Here is a 22,628-nt window from a genome sequence, read left to right as displayed (position 1 = left end):
AGATTAAGTGGGTTCGAGAATGCGTCGGGTGACAAGGAGTTTTCAACTTCCCAAGTTCGGAGAAGGAGATACTTTAATTGTAATTGAAGTGTGATCTCTTTAAATTGTGATATTTTACAAAAAAAAAATGTTTCTAAGCTATAAAAAATTAAAAGTTATTTTTATGAAGGGGTTAGGAGTATTCAGAATTTTCAAAAAATTTAATTTTTTTGACATTTTCTTAAAGTATAATAAATATATAAATATATATAAATATTAAAAATATTGTGGGAAAATTTTAATTGAATCCGACAAATATTTTTCGAGTTATTCAACAATTAACAAAGGGCGCTCCGGAGCGTTCGAGAGCAAGTAGCTGGATGCTGCACATACGAAAGTTGCAGATAAAGGCGCTAACGATATCACTCGAGAAGGTAGAATGGGACGTAGGCAACAGCAAATCGATATTTTGGAAGCTGATATGGCTGCTGAATAACTAAATGGCCCAGGAATAGAGAAATGAGGCTAGAGATAGACTGAATTGGAGGAGGATTGTTGATGAATCTATGGTCCACCACAGACTGTGAAGCGAAGAGAGAGAGAGAGAGAGAGATAGAGAGAGGAATAGATGACACAGTGTAAGTAATTAAATAATTCGTAGAACTCTACAAAAATCGATAGCAAAACTTTAAATGCGTTTTTTCCAAAAACTATGTTTTTTGAACTGGTGATCAATGTAACTTAAAAACCGCTTGGTCGATTTCAATAAAATTTATGCTGCCTTTGAAAAATATAAAGAACATATGCCTGATCGAAGAATTTTTTTTTGTTCAAAAATTTCGATTTTTTTTAACAATTAATCGTCGGTTTTTTTCTCAAAAATCTGAGAAATATTTCCTGAGGCCCCATATTGTTCATTTTGAAAAAAAGCTTCGATCAGGCACAAGATTATCTATTAGTAAAACTAATTTCTCTTGTCCGATTGAGTTTGGATGAATCTCCAAGGACTTGTGATGATCACCGCAAGGGACTTCTGGAGAAACGGGATCCACACAAACAGCGACAACTTTTACAATTATAAATTTTTTTTTTTGAAATTTTGCTAAAGTCAAGTCGAAATATGATGTATTAATGCTATGTTTTTAATTTTGTAAAATAAAGCAATTGACTAGCAAAAAAAAATTATTGAAAAACATAATTTTTTCGGGCCTCTGACTACCCCTAACCACTTAATTATTTTTGTTGCTTTATATTTTTTGTTCCCCACTTTTTATCTTCAAAAACTTTAATATTTTGTATTTATCTTTAGAATTATAGTTTTCGAATGCATATTTTTGTCTTTCAATGTTTGGCAATTTCATTTAAATCTTAATGTATGTACAGCGTGCCACTTAAGTCACCGTACTCTTGTTATATTTGCACAATCACCCTGTAACTAGGTCAAATTTGTATTAAATTTGAAAAACTTGATGCAGGCTAACAAAACAATATATTTTCTTTTAAATAATGAAATAAAAATAGTAAGATTTTAAACTTAATGTAATATTATTAATTAAAAAGAAAAGGAACTTCGGTATCTGCGTCAACAAAAGTCTACGCACCCTTTCAAACTACAATAATATAAACTTATTAACTATACGGAACATTATTTTCATTACAACTTTTAACTTAGTATCTAGTGGGATAACCCTTCATCTTAATCACCTCTCTGAGGCGATTTGGCATTGATATCACCAGTTTTTCAATGTAATTGGGATTTATTGAGTACAATGCGCTTACTTTTATTGTATATATGAATACATGGGCGATGCAGACCTACTGGGGAAACGAGCGCCCAGCACTAATCTTGGTAACACTGTCTGTATAACCCATTTGTGGTGTAGAAACTGAAAATTTCCATTTTTCGTTTAAAAAACATCTAAATAATGTTTTTTTTCCGATGTGGCATCACTGGGGAAAATTATAAAAATGCGTATGTTGACAGCGGTCTCACGAAAAAAAGAGTTTAACATCTTGTCATTTATGGTTCAGGGATGAAGGAACTCCACTTCAGGAGTTTTTTCATGATGGAAAGAATAATGAGATGGCGCCTATCGTGGTACCGTTACTTTACTCTCAGCAAATTTGACAATGAGGGACGTCGTATTAGCACCAGTATGGCCAGACCATTGTCGTAACTTGATTTATCATTATTTTTTTGTTATTTAGTCTCGGAGTTTTAGTTCTTTCTTCAAGACATTTTTCTAGCCTGTTCTAATTAAAACGTAATGTTTATAATTGTGTAAAATATACATTTTTAAAAATTAGTTCAATAATTCACTCAGTTTTATTTCTTCTTCTTAATTGGCGCTATAACCGCTTACGCGATTTTGGCCGAGTTTAACAAAGCGCGCCAGTCGTTTCTTTCTCGTGCTAACCGGCGCCAGTTGGACACACCAAGTGAAGCCAAGTCCTTCTCCACCTGATCTTTCCAACGCAGAGGAGGCCGCCCCCTTCCTCTGCTACCACCAGCTGGTACCGCATCGAATACTTTCAAAGCCGGAGCGTTTGTATCCATTCGGACGACATGACCCAGCCAACGTAGCCGCTGGATCTTTATTCGCTGCGCTATGTCTATGTCGTCGTAAAGCTCATACAGCTCATCGTTCCATCGTCTGCGATATTCGCCGTTGCCAACGTGCAAAGGTCCAAAAATCTTACGCAGAATCTTTTTCTCAGTTTTATTTAGCTTTACTTTTTTCAACCGCTGGTCGCATTGCCCGCGATTGCAGTTATTGTTGGCGTACTTCTCCTTTCAGCAGTCAAATCTCTCTCTCGCTACTGCAGTGTTGCCTAGCTTTGGATATAAAAACGCACTAAAATGCCCACTTAAAGAAAATAAATCACCAAATTTTTATTGAATTACTTAAAGAACTTTTTATGCGTGACAAATTGTCTTTAAAATGTGGGTTTTTTTTTTAATAAATATGTTATGGTTATGTACAACTTAATTTATGAGTTTTTTGTTAAGAAAACGACTTTTTTGCTATATTTGAGGTTATGTAACAAGATAAGGTACTCTTTTTGTAAAAATTCCGTTATGGCTTCATTAATGTTTTGTGGTATTTTGTTGCTTATTTTCACTATGAATACACCTCTTGATGCCCTATGCCCCATTAAGGGGTTATATACACTTGTAAGACTGAAAAATCACGTGTTTTTGAGAATTTTTTACAAAGAACGATTTTATTAAACAAATACCATTTTTAATTATTCAAATAATGTCTACTTTATAGTTAATTATAGCATGTAAAGTTGGTGAAAATATTGAAGTGTACGGCTCCTGCAGATGATCTCCCAAGCGTCCTCCAAAACAAGCGTTCGGTGGTGGACAAAATATCTCCGGTTTGGATTATCTGAAATCGAAAAACAAATTAGATTCCTTTTGTGGATAGATAAAGCTAGGTATTAATCGAAGGAATAGTACAAATTTTAATTTTTGATAAAATGGCAGCTATAGGAATCGAATTTTCTACAAAAATTTTCGCGAAAAATTACCTAAAAAATAGAAAACATCATTACAATTCTTATTCCTTCGATTAATACCTGGAGAATACATCTGAGAAGGTTGTGTTAAAGACAAGACAATTGGTTTAGCCGTTTTTGAGAAATCGCGTCCACCGACTTCGAAAACACGGTTTTGAGAAAAACGCGTTTAAAGTTTGAAAAGCACTTTACATAGGGTAAAAATTCTCTGAAACGCCCTCTGCAAATTTGGTTGTAACTTCGAAAATATTCACTGGAACTATATTTTCTGTGTGCATTCAACTTAGTAACATAATAGCAATAATAGTAACATAAATAAGTACAGGTATCCCTTGTATAACGCGGTCTTATACAACGCGATTTCGATATAACGCGATTTGGAAAAATTAGGTTTCAGTACAACGCGAAATTTAGGCTTATATAACGCGAAGGGGAAAATACATAATTATAAAATCTGGTAACACTAATTTGCGTACCACATATTTATAATATGTAATGTATTTTTAATGTAAACCGGGAATTACCCTTTTTTGCCTTAGATAGATAGAATAGATATTAATCTAGCACCTTATTACGAAATTGAAAAGGAGCTTAAAAAAACCACCCACCAAAAACTGATAACAGATTTTGCAATTATAAAACCAGTAGAAGAACCACAAGGTCCCACAACTAGTTTCTTATCCAATAGCGAAAACTATGTTGAAGAAATATTTTCTGATGAAGGTATTGCTCCCCCAAAACGCCCACGTGCAAAGATCTTTGAAGACAGTGAAACAGATTAATTACCATATGAAGTTTGAAGAATAACAATAAAGTTTTTAATAAACCTTTAATTTGTTTTAGTTTGTTTTTAAATTTTTTGTTTTGTGTTTTTAATTGTGTAAGAAAGTCTGAACTTTAGTATTGAGTTGAAATATATGTGCATCTGTTATTTTGTATGTATTTTATTTAAAAAAAACCTATTGGCACATAACCCCCAAATTTATATGAAAACTATGTTTTAGATAACGCGGAATTACATAACGCGCAATTCTTCTGGAACGTAACTATCGCGTTATACGAGGGATACCTGTATACAGGAGCCTGATTGATGGATTTGTTTGACGCTAACGCTTTCCTTAATATGTAAGCAAAATATTTTACGCGTGGTAATTGTGTACTGGGATAAGCTTTCATATGCGCCTTAATTTAGCCGTAAATTTTAGGTACCGTTATCCACGCTTTGCTTTGACTTTGATGCTAGCGAAATTTATGTCACAAAAGTTAGTACTCGTATACAGCAAACGATTGTTCAGTTAGCATAACATTTATTTTTACGTATTGATTAAAAAAGTTAAAGCTATTAAAAGGAAATAATTAAAGTGAGTATAACAAATTAGGGAAGTACGTTTTGTATTAATTTTTGTGACATTTTTAGTAATAATAATAATAAATCTGGTGATTTAAAAAAACTGATTATAAAATATCACAAGGAACAGTAATCATTGCGAGAAATCGGTCGATTGATAGATAGGAGTTTTGCTACAGTTCAGAAGATTGTGAATAAATATAAAAATGCGTGAAGCACCACTAATAAAGAGCGTGGTGGGCGTCCGTCGCTCTTAAGTCCCAGAGAAAAAAGCTTAGTCTTACGGAAAATCAGGACAAACCCCAAAATAAGTGCCCCCAAATTGAAATCGGAAGTTGAAAATGAGACTGGAAGACAATTTATCACCCAAACTATTCGCCGGGTTTTGCATAGTGCTGGTTATCATGGGCGCAATGTTAGGAAAAATCCCTTCGTAAGTAGGGCAATTCGCAAAAGATCATGAAAAATATGACCAAACGTTTTGGAACCAAGTCTTAATTTCTGATGAGTGTAAGTTCAGTATCTGTGGATCTGATGGCCGTAAGAAAGTTTAGAGAAAAGTTAACGCGGAATTGGATCCAAACAATATGAAGCATGGAGAGGGCTCTGTGATGGTTTCGGGATGTATGGCTGCGAACAGGGTTGGAAACTTGGTATTTATCGAAAATATTATGGACCGATATTGGATATTTAAATATTTTGGAAAATAATTTAAAAGAAAGCGTTTCGAAATTAGGCCTTGGAGGAACGTTTATCTTCCAGCAGGATAATGACCCCAAGCACACATCCAACATTGTACGAGAGTGGTTGTTATACAATGTGCGAAAACAGCTGAAAACACCGCCACAATCCCTGGGTAAAAACCCAATCGAACATTTATAGGAACATTTAAAGCGGCAAATACGTAAACATCTGATTAGAAATTAAGAACAACTGAAAAACGTCCTTCAAGAGGAATGGAATAAAATACCACCAGCTGTAACTGAATACTTGGTGAAATCAATGCCATCACGACTTACAGCGATTATAAAGTCTAATGGTTATCCTACCAAATACTAGGATTTGATTTTAATTAATTAATTAACTGTTTACGTACTTTTGAGATATGAATTTTTATAAAGTTTAATGTAAAAAGCTATAATTTTGTTCCTTTTTAAAATTTTGTTATTATTTGGATTAAATATGATTTTTGTATTTCATTCATGTAAATAAAACACCATTTTTGTTATAACTTAGGTTGTTTAAAGAAATCGATTTGGGGAATCAGACTTAGACATAGACGGCGAGTAAAACAAAAATATTTGTGCGGCTAGTTTTTCATTTATTTATTTTGCAAATTGAGTTTGGCAGCAGGATTTATTTGGTAGTTAGCAGGAGTAGTTAAAGCGAGCTGCTGTTGGTACGAGCTTGAATATCGACACTTTAGTTTTCGAGCGCTTCAGTACTTATAAACTATTTCATACGTTAGTTGATAAAAATAAAGATAAATACTGTATATATATAAATTAGTTATTATTATAATATAATAATATTACAATATTCACATGATATTTGATCCTCGTGCAAATAAATCATAAAATCCATAAAGTGTGAAGGACAGTGTCGCGTTAGGTAGTTTGTGTAGGTGTGTCAGAGCTGTTGTTGCCTTTGGAGTTGAACGAATATTGTGTGAAAATGCGAATGCGTTGTGAAATATGTAAATCAGTGTGCGAACGACGTGCACTACATAAACATATAACTTTCTTATAAATAAACTAATAAAAAGTGCATAGTAATTCTCTAAATATATTTTCCGCATTTCCAATTAAAAACTGTGAGTCACTGCTAAGGCAGATTTGTTTATTTTTACTTTGAATGCAGGTCAGTGAAGCATAAATCACACAAATTGTGGGATATGAACTGGAAATACAGATATGTATGTACTTATATATTTTTCACGCTATTTTTATAATTTATATTTGTCATATTGAATTTTTTTTTATTTTTACGCTCTTTAAATCTTTGTGCGCATTTCTCCGCACTAAATTAAAAAATGGCATATGGCCACAAATTGACTTCCGCTAGACTCTATAAGCGTCAGTTCACACGCCGAGACCGCACCTTAACAATAATGTTGCCTTTGAACTGTCAACTAATCACCTATTAAAAGTTATTTGTTATTTGTCAGCAAGTAGAACCTGCCAGCAGGCCGCCCTGCAGGAAATGTATTTGTACCGCAACGGTTCACTGTTAGTTTTTTTTTGTAATTAATATTATTTGTAATATGTTTTCTTGAAAATAAGCTAATTTTATAACACTAATACGATTATAAGCTGATGGTAGCAGAGAAAGGTAGGGAGGGAAGACCTTTTTTGCGATGCAGCAGGACTTGACCTCATTTGGTGTGTCCAACTGGGGCCTGTGAGTGTGAGCCAAGATTTTGTTGTGAAAACCATTGAAACTAACTAATAAATACTTACCAGTATATATCACGGTGAGTATGGTGGCGCAAATTTAATCATCCAATTTGTTTTTGAATAACTTTGATATAATTTAACTTTAACTAAATAAGAGAAAAATAATTTTTAGTGATGTAAATCTTTTTGCCTTTTTGTACTTTATAATGCAGCTGTTTAGTTCACAAGCGTTAATATGATTGACATACGACACCATTTGTAAAAGTTATAAATCTTCCGATAGGTTGATTAATTTTGTGCCACCTTATATTTCAATGTTTTTTTTTTTTTTTTTGCTAGCAAGTACAGCACTCAGACAACATTAAGTCCAATGGTTTCCCTTTTAAATTTTCTCTAAATCTACCCAATCCCTGGGTAATGTACGGGCTTGGCAGCTAGACGACTAAGACCACTGGGCGCTCCTTTCTTCTACAGCCTGGGGCAGTGCGCCAACCTAAATCCAATCAATCTTCTCCATTATATCAACAGCTCTGGTTGGATGCCTGTTGGAGGTCTCGTAATGGTATCAAAACGGTGATTTAGTGCTACTTGAGGAGTGCCAGACTGGCACTTCAACCATCTCACCTACCTACCCGAAGAAATTGGAGTAAATATTGTGGTGCCAAGGAGCCAATGTGATCGCTTCTTAACACATCAGTGCCAAAAACCTCAAGCCCGATTCGAGCGACCGGCCGGGCAGCCGCACAGAAAGTGGTCTGCCGTCTCATCCACCTCTTCATATGCTGGGCAGAGTGCACTGTCTGAGATGCCTAGCTTTTCCATGTGCTTCACTCATAGAAAGTGGTCCGTCATCAGTCCAACCAGCTGTCTACAGTCCCTTCTACTTACTGACTCTCAGCCTGCCAAGCTAGCTTGTGGGTTAAGAATCCCGTTTGCTAACCGTGGCTTTGATGGCTGCAAAAGAGAGTGGCAGAACGGGCTCCGGGACGAAGAAATTGGCCTCATGGCTCATCTTAGCTAAACAGTCAGAGGTTTCGTTACCCGCGATACCCATGTGTTCTGGGTCCCATGTTAGTATCAGGATATTATGTCTACCGACATAGTTCAGCCTGGATTCACAGAACTCAGGACTCAGGAATCACCCCTTTTCATGATCCTAACAATTTCGCCGTGCCACTCGAGGTTCAATATCGCTGCAGAAGAAACTCTTTTCGATTCCTGCCCTCTAACAAACTCTTCTCGATTCCCAAATAAGCTTCTTGTAGTTCTCCCGAACGTGTCGGTAATGTTGGCATTATTAACAGTTTCCCTTAAACGGAAGACGTATGCCCAAATTGATATAAGTTTCACACTGCAATCTATGCTCAGCTGTGATTTAGTTCAAAGCAACCAATTAATTCTTTTTAGAGTTCGCATCTAGCGAATTTTCAAGCAATGCTACAGAATTCACCTCCTTTCTCTTTTTGCATATTAGGACCTAACAAATTTTACGCTGTGTGCTAGGGAGTGCCAATTGAACTCCGCTGCATCCTTTCTTATTAGCTTGAAGCCAGTGCTAAACTTGATCCAAAATATTTGCTTTCACTCTCACAATAGCCTACGAAGCTGAGTATTGGCTTTCCATTCATAAGTAGAAAATCCGAGGTTCGACTGAAGCTATAAAAACTGTTTGAAATTAAAATTAATAAGGATATTAATTGCCACACTAACTTATCTCAGAAGTTATAGTCAGATCACGGCGATTACTTAGTCATAAAGGGTATTTCAAGAGACGTCTAAAATATGTAAAAATGTACATAGATTCTCTCAGGTTTCATTATTTAGTTGAAGGTTGTTCAGCAATACTTTGCGCTGCAGCAGCAACATTCTCAACAGAACGTCCAGTTTTTGGTCTAACTGGTTTCTTGAAATTTTTGAACCAATCTTTGAATAGTCGACTGATTCGGATGATTACGGATTTTTGTTCCCATCAATGCAATCACGAATTTGGCGGTATGTTGTTCTTAAAGATCGACCGTTTTCATAATAAGTTTCAATAATTTTAAAGGTTAAAAGTGGCTTAAAAAATGTTAAAGATGTCAAGGAATTATTCACCACTGACATCCCTTTACCTTTCTGCGTTGGTACTGTCAGAATCGCAACCGCAAGTTCTGAACCAGATATGCATTTTTCTAACTCTGGCTTTTCCTGCAGTGCATGTGGTACAATAGTTACGAGTCTACAAAAGTATATGAAACAATCATTGAACGAGAATAGTAAACTAAAAGCACCGTTAATTCGACGAAACATATTGTGTAAACAAAGAAATAAAATGAGCTTACTAAGTGGAAGTAAAAACTCCATGCATGTGAGTTTCCAAAATCAATAATGGGAACAGCTAAAAAAATCGATGAAAGATACTGAAATGAATGAAAATAAAAATAAATTTAAGCTGATGGCCTAGCCGCTAATGCTTTAAAATCATTGTGATTGTAATTCATTACTTTTCCAATTTTAAATAAAAAAAAAATTTCAAAATAAAAAAAGAAAATTAATGAAAATTAAGTAAAAGTTAGACTAGTTAGTTGTTGTTTGCATGTGAATTGTTTGTTAACCTTTTGCCTATGCCTTTTACTCAATGATTTACGGGTATACCTGTACAGTACTTACATATCTATGTACATATACAGATGTAGTTCGACGAGTTCGAGTTTTGTAATTAGACAATTATCAGAGAAAAAAATCCCACAGACTTTTAATTACAAGCAACTAAAATTAAAAAAAAAAAACTAACTCGGTTATTTTATATATTTTCTCTTAACTCCCTCTATCGAAATCGGATGGAATAACTTTTTGATTCAATCTCCCAATCGAGCCGTAAGTAGGTACCGATATTATTCTTTAATCAAAGTTAACAGAGAGAAGGTCACTGAGAAAAATCGGGGATGCACATCGTGAGCTACCTGCGATATGTATGCCCGGCTCAGCTATCAGACCAACTATGGTGGCATGGCAAGCAATAGACACAAAAAACAAAAGTAAATAAATAGAAAATAATAGGAAGTGCGAGAATAGCGAAGTTCAGTAAGGAGTCCATAAGATAGATTACCTGAATAGCGGCCGCTAAAATAAATGAGCATAACTGTGCAGTAACCACTGCTTTTGGCACCCAAAGACGACCTGATACCCATCGTTTCATTTGGAACGAATTTTGATATCAAATTTCCATTGCGTGAGCCATGGAGCAATCCAGAATACATTCAGGGAGGTTTGCCAGATATTTTCTTTACCGATGGGACCAAGAATGAAATAGGGTATGGAGCGGGATGGTACTTGGGTTAGGTTAGGTTTGGCAGCTGCATCGCTCATAGAGACAACGATGCCACTTAGACCACGAAATGGGTCCGTTGTGAGCCGCGGGGGCTGGGCTACATTTCCCTTTCCATATTGAATCATCTTGAGCTTTTGACAAAGCGTAAAAGGTTGTTGATACCTAAAGTGTATAGATTATCTATATTCGTTAAGAAGTAAGATTTTAAAAATCGGTTCCTGCTTCTGGCTAGAGCTGGGCATGTGCAAAAAAGGTGTTGCATTGTTTCCCACTCCTCCTCATTTCTGCAGCTACGACAGAAATCATGCGTGTAAACGTTTAATCTCCTTGCATGATTTCCTATGAGACAATGTCCTGTGATGGCCCCTACTAAGGTCCTGATTTGAAGTGTACTCACTTTTATAATTCTCTTGGACAGACGTAGGCCTTGACCATGTTTTCCTAGCAATTTCACAGGTGTTAACGCTAATCCATTTTTGATTTGCAGAACTGATTAGTGCGTCTTTAATAAGAAGCTTACAAGTTGCGAGATGGTACTTAAACGATAGTAATAAATATCACTATGCTATGGGGGTAATTGTTTTCAAACGGAAATTTTTGCCATCCTAAAAATAGCCGAATGGATAATCGAGAGGAGATGGAGCGGAAAACAGATTGGAGTTTTCAGTGACAGTTAGGCTGCACTGAAGGCCCTGGAGAACGCAAAGCAAGCCCCAAAGATTGTTCAAGAATGTAAGAAGAAGATTAATTCTGTTGCAAGACAGAACAAGAAGAAGCTTAATTCTGTTGCAAGACAAAACAGGCTTGTACTATATGGGTTCCAGGACACTCCGGTGTTCAAGAAAACGAGATTGCCGATGAATTGGCCAACCGTTGATCAGCGGTTCTCCCACAGGGGTAAGAGCTAATAATCGGAATCAATTCCGCAGAAATCATGAATTGGATCAACGATTATGCATGTAATTTACAAAGGGAGCGATAGTCCGGTCTAGAACTGCAAAGTGCTTTGTAACAAGTCCGAACAGAAAACTGTCAAACTGTCTACTAAAACTTGGAAGGAAAAACGTTCGGTGGATGGTCGGTATTATTACAGGACACAACCCATGGGGTCAGCATATGACCACCATTGGAATCATTGACGACCCAATGTGCCTGTCGTGCTTGGAGGAGGCGGATAGCACTGAGCACTTTCTCTGTCCTGCCTTTGCTAGGGCTACGAATTTTGGGTTCCGATGTCGCGAGAATGAGTAATATTTGTTCTCTAAAACTGGGGGATATTTACAGATTTGCAAAAGAATCTGGAAAGTCCTCACAGAACTAACTACCTTTGCCTCTTTCAATATTTTTTCCTATCCAGAGCTCTAAATACAATGGGCTTTTTAGCCTGAGTGTTTTAGGAGCCACCAAATCTGTTGGTGCTCCTTGGCTCGACCTATTCAAATTTCAATTTTTCAATCTAACATGTAAAGGCCATGGAACCAAGGACATATATTTATGTCAGGTAATATTAAAAGAGCAGAGTTTAGATAGTGGAATAGATATGGGATAGAGTTCACTGACTTGAGTCATTTCTGCGTCCAGTCCCCGGAGACTTCAGCACACCTTCTTCACGAATGTGACGCTATAGCGCGAAGAAGAATAAGAAAGCCACATACGCTCAGTCTAATCCAGCTCCATCTTAGGCCTATTAAGAGAGCTGGCTTCGGATGAGGTACTGTGTTGAGCAGAGGGTGCAAAAGGCCAGGAGCTGACTTTGGATGAGGTACTGTGTTGAGCAAAGCGCACAAAAGACCGTGAGGTCGAAGTGCAAACCTTATTTTTTCATTCATCCAACCATTCATTTAAAGCGTAGAGTTTTATGCAGTTAAAGCAACAATAATATAAAAAAAATCATAATAAATATGAAAATCATCGAATTCATTCAACTCACGCCGCTTTTTGTCAATTTTCAGGTTCTAGTCATTCGTCAGCGGGGCCTTCAATCATAAGCTGACGTTATTGTCGCACCCTGAAAGGTATCAGGAATATGGTAATTAGCAGGCATAGACTACCTTTTTCAATGTGAAATGTCGGGTAGACATTTGGAACTGCCCGTAATTTGTAATGATCAGCTTAATGTGTAGTTTATATGTAAATCGCAGTTTCACGCTCCACAGAGGAGCTAACTTGACTTAGTAATTTCTACATTTTCTGTTAAAAATTCACTTAGAAAAAGTAAATTAACGTAAGCTGAAACTGAATTGCTCACCTAATTATACAGTAACTTTTGTTGATTTCAGTATAAAAATTATAAAAAAACGCTTTAGATAGCGCAATATTTCTGCTATTACAGATATTACTGGCGTCTGTACGTATAACTCGCTAATGATGCTTCCCTAATGTTCTGTTGGGCAGTAGAATTCAACAAACAGTTTACAGCTTTAATTTTTTGATTTTTTTCGTTTTTGTTTTGATTTATTTTTATGTTTTTCAATTACAGGTGAGTCAGTATAGTAACAGTCAGTTATTATTATTAATTTTTTTCGTGCAGTAACACGCTGATCACGAGTGTTAGTTGCTTTAATAAATGCGTAAGAAATGAAAAAAAAGTTGTAAAAAATAATAAACAAATAAATTATTGTATAGCTAATGTAATGCCATTTAATTTATATGTACCTGCATATGAATATGAGCAAGTGAATATGGTAAAACATGCTAAATATATGGGCAGCAAGGTGCTTGTGACAAGCCATGCACAGTGTGTCAATTTTCACAGTGAGAGCGAGGCTTCATCTAAAATGCAGGTTGGCTGAAAAGTTGGTGGATATCTATTAACCAGTAGATCAGAATCAGGATTACTGCCCCCTCTGCCTGACAGCTGCAAAGCATCACCTTCGAATGTAGAAGGTGTGGCCTACACCAGACCGTTAACCGGCGCTCAGCGAATTTGAAGGAATCAGCTGATCATTACATGGCATGTGACGGCGGTTTCTTTATCACAATACTGAGATTGTGTTGGTGATATAAGAAAATACCATATTTCGTTGTGTATAAACCGGTCTTGGTTGGTTGTGAAATATATTAAAAAATTAATGCTTATTGAAGTGAAAGAGGGTTTTAATAGAATTTATAATAGCCGTAGGCGGTGGGTGCAATCATAACTTCGGGATTGGAAGGGACATTCATTTTGCAGGACAACTTGGTTAAGCCTAGCCTTTTTATGCTCTTTCAAGCTTTTATCGAAAAGTGAAGGTTGCATTTGAATAGATCAATTCATTTAAATTCCATTTATTTTGTACATTTAATTTGATATAATAAAAAAACCATGGATGAAAATCAGCGTTATAGAAACTTTGTGCTTCTTTAAATAGTTATCAGTTTCGCCGCAAAAGTAGAAGGTTGCCAGTTTTTGTGACGTCAGGCACCATAATAATACAAACAAAAAACAAAAGGAAGCGAATTTACGAGGTGCGTTCAAAAAGTATCGCGAATTTTGAACATACGCAGGTTACGTATATTCGAATTTCGATTTTTTTTTGTGGCGATATGTTGGTACTCATGTCTCTCACTCATGCCGACGAATTCGGCCATTTTGAATGTTCAGTTAATTGTTGACAACTGCTTTGCTTGCACGCGCGGATGCGTTCCTAATATTCACTGTGTCATACGGAGAAGCTACTTTGGACCAAAGCAACGTTTATCGGGGGTACAAAATGTTCTCAGAAGGCCGAGAAGATGTGAACGACAAAAAGCGTGCCGGACGCCCGAGCACTTCAACAACAGACGAAAAAATTGATGAAGTGAAGAAAATGGTATTGACCAATCGTCGAAACACCGTTAGAGAAGTTGCTGAGGACCTAGACATGTCGATTGGCTCCTGCCATTCAATTTTTTTCAATGACTTGGGCATGAGACGGGTCGCCGCAAAATTCATACCAAAACTGCTCAATTTCGCCAATGAACATTACTAATGAGATGTTGAACTCTGTCCGCGACGACCCAAATTTGCTCCAGAGGGTCCTGGTGACAAATCGTGGGTTTATGGTTAGGACGTGGAAACCAAAGCTCAGTCATCTCAATGGAAGCTGTCGCACGAGCCAAGACCGAATGTAAAATATCTGCTTACCGTTTTCTTCGATTGCAGGGGCGTTGTGGATCATGAGCTCTTTCCACAGGGTAAAACGGTCAATAAGGAATATTACCTGCAAGTTATGCGCAATTTGCGCGAATCAATCCGCCAGAAACGCTCGGATTTGTGGAAGAACAAAAATTGGCCTCTGAATCAGGATAACGCCCCTGCTCACACATCGTTGCTTGTGCGCGACTTTTTGGCCAAAAACAACACACTAATGATGCTGCAGCCACCGTATTCCCCAGATCTGGCCCCCTGTGACTTTTTCTTGTTTCCGAAACTGAAGAGGCCCATGAAAGCACAACGCTACGCTACGAAGACGGCATCGAAGGAGGAGCTGAACAAGATAAAAAAATGATTTTGTGAAGTGCTTCGAAGTTTGCTGGAAAAAACGTTGGCCCAAGTGCATAATATCTCATGGAGATTACTTTGAAGGGGACAAAATAGATGAATATAAAAAAAAATATAATGAATAAATAAATAATTTTTGAAAAACCACAAACTCGCGATACTTTTTGAACACACCTCGTATATGTTTCTAGAAATTCAGTGAATGACTTGGTAATACTATGATTTGTGACATTTAAACTAAACAAACTAACGAACACGAAGTGCTTAGTAATTTCCCTCCCTTTTGTTTGGATATTATCGGAGTAAATTCGGAAGGCGCAAACTCTTATTCTATCTTTTTTGGGGTTTCTCTATTCACCCAATTCGCCTTGACAATTTAGCCCAAAAAGCAAAAACAAAATACATTTAACTTTTTATTTTTGTAACTACTACTGCTAACATCTCAAACACATAGGTTCGACTTGAGCGTAATTTTGCTGTCAACTTCTCGATGATGTAGCAGTTGATATTTCTCTCAAAATTTGGCTTCGGATGGCCAAACCTTATAATCTATCAACATCTATCTGTCCTAGGAAAAATATTTATTTATTCTTCAACTTTTATTTTATTCCCTTCGAATTAGTCCTACTCAGATACAAAATACTTATCCCTGCACTTTTTCCATATCTAGAAACACGAACACAAAAATGGAAAAAAACAAGAAACTAAAGTTCGGGTTTGTTCAAGAAATAAGGTGATTTTTTTATTTCTCACCAATTTTTTTTTTTTTAATGATCAATATCTATTTAATCTCCTATATTGTCCCATGGGGCGAAATTCGTAACACTAAATCGAACAGCTGATTTATCGAATGGATCTCAAAAAGTTTGAAAAAGATGAGTTTAAATAAAAAATAAAAAAAATCAGGTTATAAAAACCGGGACTTCCGGTATAATTTTTGTCATTCATCCATCTTCCATTTTCCGCATTCTATTATTATTATTTTTATTGTTATTGTTATTTTTTAATAATTTTTTTGTATGCCATAAGAAGTTGCAGTTTGCCACACTGTACTCCAACTATCATCCCTTTTTTATTGCAATCACAGCCCACACGACAAAGTATCCGCTAGCAATTGAACGTGTTTCAAAAATTGTGTCATTATTAAAAAAAAGTAAAAGAAGTTCTCAACTCACAACTTAACTTGTTATGTTTATTTTGATGACTCATAATTTGTAAAGTATTTTTTATGTTATTTTATGCTAAAATAAAGTATTTTTGTAGCGTCTGAGCCACTTCCTACCTGCTTTTGTTTACTGTTGGGCTAGCACTGGTGAAAAAGTTGAGTCATCCGAAGGCGTAACTTTGCATGAGTGAAAAGCAAAACATTTAGTTAAAATTCATTTCATTATTTTTTATGTTGCGTGTTTGCGAAAGAAAGATAGTAATTATATTTAAATTCTTACTCAATTCGTGAGATGCCTCAGGAAATCTCAGAGAAGTGTATTTACTGAAAATCAGTGGGAAAAAATATGTGAAAATGGAAGATGGAGCGATTAATTAAAGCTTTCTTAATTCATTAACGTATGCTACTGCACTGATGCTGACTATAAATCAAATTAAAATTTATTAAATATTAATTACATTAGTGCACAAAACAAAAAAAAAACAAAAATATACTTAACTTGTTTGTACCTCGCGCCACTTACCACACACACACACATACATACCCATGCACGTAATAATTAATGACTTAGCTACTTCCGTTTTAAATAAGCGTCTTAAGTAATATGTGCATATGCCATAATAATGAACACTCATGCACACATACACATATATGACTGCATTTTCCAATTGAATGATAAAAATATCCTTAGCATTAAAATTTAGTTAACTTTTGATTCTGCGGTTTTGCGGTGACAAAAAACGCATCGGGCAGTGAACGCAAATTGAAATCAGAATGAGTATGGGAATTACCGCTCACAATACGTCAAAAACTCAGAAAAAATATTGCGATTTCAAACTGATTACGTAGAACAAAACGTTATATGAAATTAAATGAGAACTAATGATTTTATTGACCACAACTTACGAGTGTTTCAAATAAGTTTATTTTCATTCACTGGCACATAAACATTGAAATTTCTAGGAAAAAAAAATCATAAATAATTCACAACTCATTCATTTCAACAACAGAAAATTTGTTATAATTCACTTTAATATGCATTGAAAAAAGTAATTTTAGTTGTAGATGACATAGCTGAGCGGTTTGTGCGTGACTACCATGGGGAAACAAAGCAAATGGAGAGCTTTACAAAAAATAAATAAATAAATAAAACTGTCATTTAGAAATAACCCGTCCTACTTATCGTATTCTAAATTTGCTGCTATTGCGTTTCTCAATGCTAATGCTGATCTTATGCCTGCTTTCAGCTCGATTTCGGCCATGTTTACTTTCAGTTCCGCCAAGCAGTGCGTTGGTTCCATCTTTAACCAACTTCTAGCTTAAATTCTCTTGTAAACAGTTATTTTCTAGAGAGAATTTTCTTGGTCGTCGTACTTTGCCATCCAGGTTTTCTCTATCTCGCTTTGGACTCCAAGTGAGATAGAGCCTCTTTTGTTTAGCCATCACTTATATGTATAGAAATCCAGTCCGCACAAGTTTAGAATTGAACGTGAAAGAATCTAGACTTCTGAGCCTGAATTTCACTGATAATGAAGACATCTTTTCCAACTTCTTTTGGTGCTGAACTGCTCCAACATCTGCTTAAGGCTTCAGCCTGAAAGGCGAAGCAGTGATCGGGTAAACAGCATGAAATTATCAAAGGTGGGACTAGTAAGAGGAGTCCAGCTACTTTGCTGACATAAGAATTGGAGGCTTCCATGTACATACATATCGATGGTTTTCGAGAAAAGCGACACAACTCGAAATTAACTCAAATTCGGAGTTTTGCCGTTAAAAGCAAAAATCAACTACAGAGTTTATATATTTTTATCTGGAAAAGCGTCATAAGCGAATCTTGAAGCAATTCTGAGAGATGGCATTAGTGTCGTTTTGTCAGGTGATCGAATTGGCGCGTCAATTATCTAGAAAACTGACCCACCTCAGTATTTTGTATATTTGAATTGTGTCACTTTTCTCGAAAACCATCGATATGTTTATGGCTACACTATAATATAAAGTGTAGAATTTATTCCTCGACCTTACTCTGTTTACGGTTTTGGTGTTAAAATGCGCTCAGGAACGAAAGTCAAAGCACGGCGCAGTTTATAGGGAATATCAGCAAATAAACTCTTAAAATATCTATTTCGATACATTAAGAAAGAGAAGCATATATAAAAGAACGCCGTCGAAATCAATGGCATCAGGAGACAAGACATGGCAACTCTCGTGCCTGTAAAATGTTTACTGGATGCTGAACATGCCGATTTGATTTCGAAAGCCATAAACTTGAGTGAAAAGGAGACTATTTTATATTCCGACTTACTTACAAATATAGACCATATTTTATTAATGTAGCCAATGTTGGTAAAATACGACTTTAATATATATAATTTTTTTTAACCCACTTTGCTTTTTCTTAAACAGCTGATATTTCACGTAAACAGATTTGACAATTGCTGGCATATGCCGATGATATTGACATCATCGGCCTTAACAACCGCGCTGTTAGTTCTGCCTTCTCCAAACTGGATACAGAGGCAAAGCCAATGGGTTTGGTGGTGGACGAGGACAAAACGAAGGACCTCCTGTCTTCAAGCAAACAGTCGGCGCACTCGCGTATCGGCACCCACGTCACTGTTGACAGTTATAATTTCGAGGTTGTAAAAGACTTCGTTTATTTAGGAACCAGCATTAACACCGATAACAATGTCAGCCTTGAAATCCAACGTAGAAAATCTCTTGCCAACAAGTGCTACTTTGGACTAAGTAGGCAACTGAGCAGTAAAGTCCTCTCTCGACGAACAAAACTAACACTCTACAAGACTCTCATCATGCCCGTCCTAACGTATGGCGCAGAAGCTTGGATGATGACAACATCCGATGAAGCGACGCTTGGAGTGTTCGAGAGAAAGATTCTGCGTAAGATTTTTGGACCTTTGCACGTTGGCAACAGCGAATATCGCAGACGATGGAACGATGAACTGTATGAGCTTTACGACGACATAGACATAGCGCAGCGAATAAAGATCCAGCGGCTACGTTTCCTGGGTCATATTGTCCGAATGGATACAAACGCTCCGGCTTTGAAAGTATTCGATGCGGTACCAGCTGGTGGTAGTAGAGGAAGAGGAAGACCTTCTCTGCGTTGGAAAGATCAGGTGGAGAAGGACTTGGCTTCACTTGGTGTGTCCAACTGGCGCCGGTTAGCACGAGAAATAAACGACTGGCGCGGTCGTAGGTAGGAATTAAAAAAATGTTTGCTTCTGACTCAGTTTGCCTCAGTTTTTTCAACTGAAAAATCTATTTATTCTTTACTAAGAAAAAAAATGGGTTAACGAGGATTACAAAGAAAACTGCTACTGTGGTATCACAATGGATCGGCAACAGTCTAAGTGAGTTGGTTTAAAGGCTGACTGTCACTTCTACCTACCTACCTACCTACCTTATTAAGAAATTTCCCTCTTATTACATGCAGAGGTATTTATTATAAGCCAAATTGGTGATGGCACTGGCGATTCCCTATCAATCAATGAAATAGCATCAATACCGACAGCTGAAATAGGGCGACTCACATGCCCCGAAACATGAATTTCGCTATTCTAGCACTCCAAAAAAATTTATACAATCTTCGCGTTTCATCGCTGGCCATGTTCAGCCTTATCAGTCATGTTGTGGATCTTAGGTTTAGCTCAACTGATTACAGTGCACACTGCGACGAGACAAGGAGGTATTGTTTTCCCATTTTCTTCAAATCTTTACCAATTTATCAAAGTGTAGTATACACTTGCTACAACACTGGCATGGAATTTTTCCATCGCCTCAAACTGCACAAGCCTCCAACGATTTTACATCACCAAATCTTTACATTGTATTACAAAATACCACTTTTTTTTGGAGTTTATGGTCTTGCACACAGCAACATGTTTGCAGCTTTAAAACATGCCCAATGAAAGGCAAACAGCAGCAACAAAAATGTAAACATATAAATTATATATACATATGTATGTATGTACCCAATGAAAAAGAATGTCAAAAAAGCTGCGCCCGAAAAAAAGTCAAAAAGAATGTAGCCAAATGTTTGCCAATACACTTTAATTGTTCGGCAATTTTTATTTCATTTTAATTTTTTATTTTTTTAAAAGCGTCAATAATGGCCAATTGATTGCTGTCACTGCAGCAGCCATTTGCCTCTGGCTCTGCTGTTGCACATGTTGCTAGTAGTGAATGATTTCATTCAAAAATTTTCCACTGCACACTAGCATAAAAGTGTATTGTTTATTATGTATGTACAATATGTATGTGTGTGCATGTTGGTATGGATGTACAAATGTATGCCTATAATAAAAATCAAAAACAAAAGCGATTCACGTGCATACGCAGCCGTCGAACCTGATCTGGCGGCAAAGCGTCTAAATCACAGATATTGCAACAGGCCTGTGACAGCAAAAGCAACAGCAGCTCAGTTGATTACTGCAGCGCCAAACGCTTGTGAGTGCACTTCAAGGCAATTAAAAGCGCACAATCACTGCGATAAGCACATGCAATTACATACATATGTACAAAAAAGTGCATACTTGTATAAGTATAAACACTTACCTTTTCGTAGATCAGTTATTGCCCTTTTAAGTATGTGTCGATATATCCATGGCTCATTTCAACAATCTATCCATCAAACGATCGGTTAATTGCTAATCCACTCAATTGTTTGAACGATCAATTGATTAGTTCATTGAGAAGGCTGCACGAGTGATAGCGCAGCTCAGAGTTTACTAAATATACATACGTATATTTATATACAGATATACAGACATACAAAAATAAAAAATAAACACATGCATAGTTTCAACGAAGCACGCGAAGCTCGAAAGGTGTTTGGCCAAGTCTGTAAATATATCTGTATGTGAATATGTATGTAACTGGGTCGAAAAAGACGCGAAACAACCCAGCAAAACAAAACCAATAGTCAAGCAGCCATATGAGCGAGAGATGAGCAAACAGCGAAAAGCAAAATGAGCAAAACCAACAACAAAGGCAACAGAGATAAATGGTTAAGCAACAAAAACAACTATGAGTATTCCAGCTAATATGAGTAACGCTAGTAACAACAAAGACATGTAAGTCTAGCAAAGAAAATTACAACAATAACAACTTGATCTTCATAATATGGTATGCTAAATCTGCATTGCCAGTCTCCGTTGCACCAAAGCGGATTTTCTCTTTTTTTTTTTTCTTCTTCTCTGCGAGAGACGATAGCGGCCCAATAAGGAATGGCACTGTTTGCTCTTCCCATTCTTTTATACGCATACGCACACAAACTTAGATGACGTTGTGTACATGGATGTATGTACATGCGTATGCATATATGCATATTAATAGTTGGTTATTATTCCAAGCGGCCGACAATGCGTATAAGTGACAATTAGTGTGATTAAACAAGAGTAACTTATATTGGTATATACAAATGGAAGTTTACACACAAACTTACATATACAGAAAGCAACAAGTTAAGCACTGAATATCAGCAATAATAAAAAACAATAACAATAAAACTTAACCGCGACATGAAAGATGTGGCTGACAGATGGTAGCGACTGGATTTAGGGGCAGTGTTTTGCTGTCACAGATTATCAGTATGAAATTAATAAGATTTTGGATAAAAAAAAAAAATAATAAGGGCAAAGGTAATAATTTAAGGATGCAAATATGACAAACCATTATGAATAAATGGATTTTGGTTATACATCATGATAAGAAATGTCAAAGTATATTAATATGTTAATTGAAATAAATTGAAAAAAAAATGTGAAAAGTTGCAGCCCTGGAATTTTTGGGGTCGGATGTTTAGTTTCACATAATAAGGCGCTGAGTGTTATATTTTAGAGAAACAAATTTAGCACTAAAATTGTTGTAGTAAAAATAGAAATAGAACTAAATTTTAGTACTAGTTTTTAAGTTACAACTTAGTGTTAACTATATATTTTAGTGCTAACATTTTAGCATTGACAATGATTGGCTTTATAACATAACCGTAGTACTAATTTTTAAAATAGAGATTCTTTAATTTTACAGATATTACTCAAAAAAATGGTACTAAATGTTGGGTATTCAAATTTTAAAGTGCAAGGGTTTGCGATGAAGTTTTAGTACTAAGAGCTCAGCTGCAAATTTCTGGCGCTCAAAATATTAATCCAATCTTTTTTACTATATTTTAAATGAGTACTAAGTGTTATTCGATGTTCTAGAAATGGTGGAACTAAGGATATTAAAACCGAAGTACTAAATTTGAAGTGAACACTAAGAAGTGCTCTTGGTTATGATCTAAATATTTGGTATTAAAATACATGAATACTATTCGGTTCTCTACTGTTTTAGTACTAAAAGTTCTGTAAAAAATAAAAACTCACCAAAACTGTTCTACGAGTACCAAAGGAAAAAATGCTGTAGTTCTTTCTATCTGGAAAAAG

This window comes from Anastrepha ludens, chromosome 6 (genome assembly GCF_028408465.1).
Source record: "Anastrepha ludens isolate Willacy chromosome 6, idAnaLude1.1, whole genome shotgun sequence".
Taxonomy (NCBI): Eukaryota; Metazoa; Arthropoda; class Insecta; order Diptera; family Tephritidae; genus Anastrepha; species Anastrepha ludens.
The sequence above is the reverse complement of the archived record's forward strand: the minus strand, read 5'-3'. Positions refer to the sequence as shown.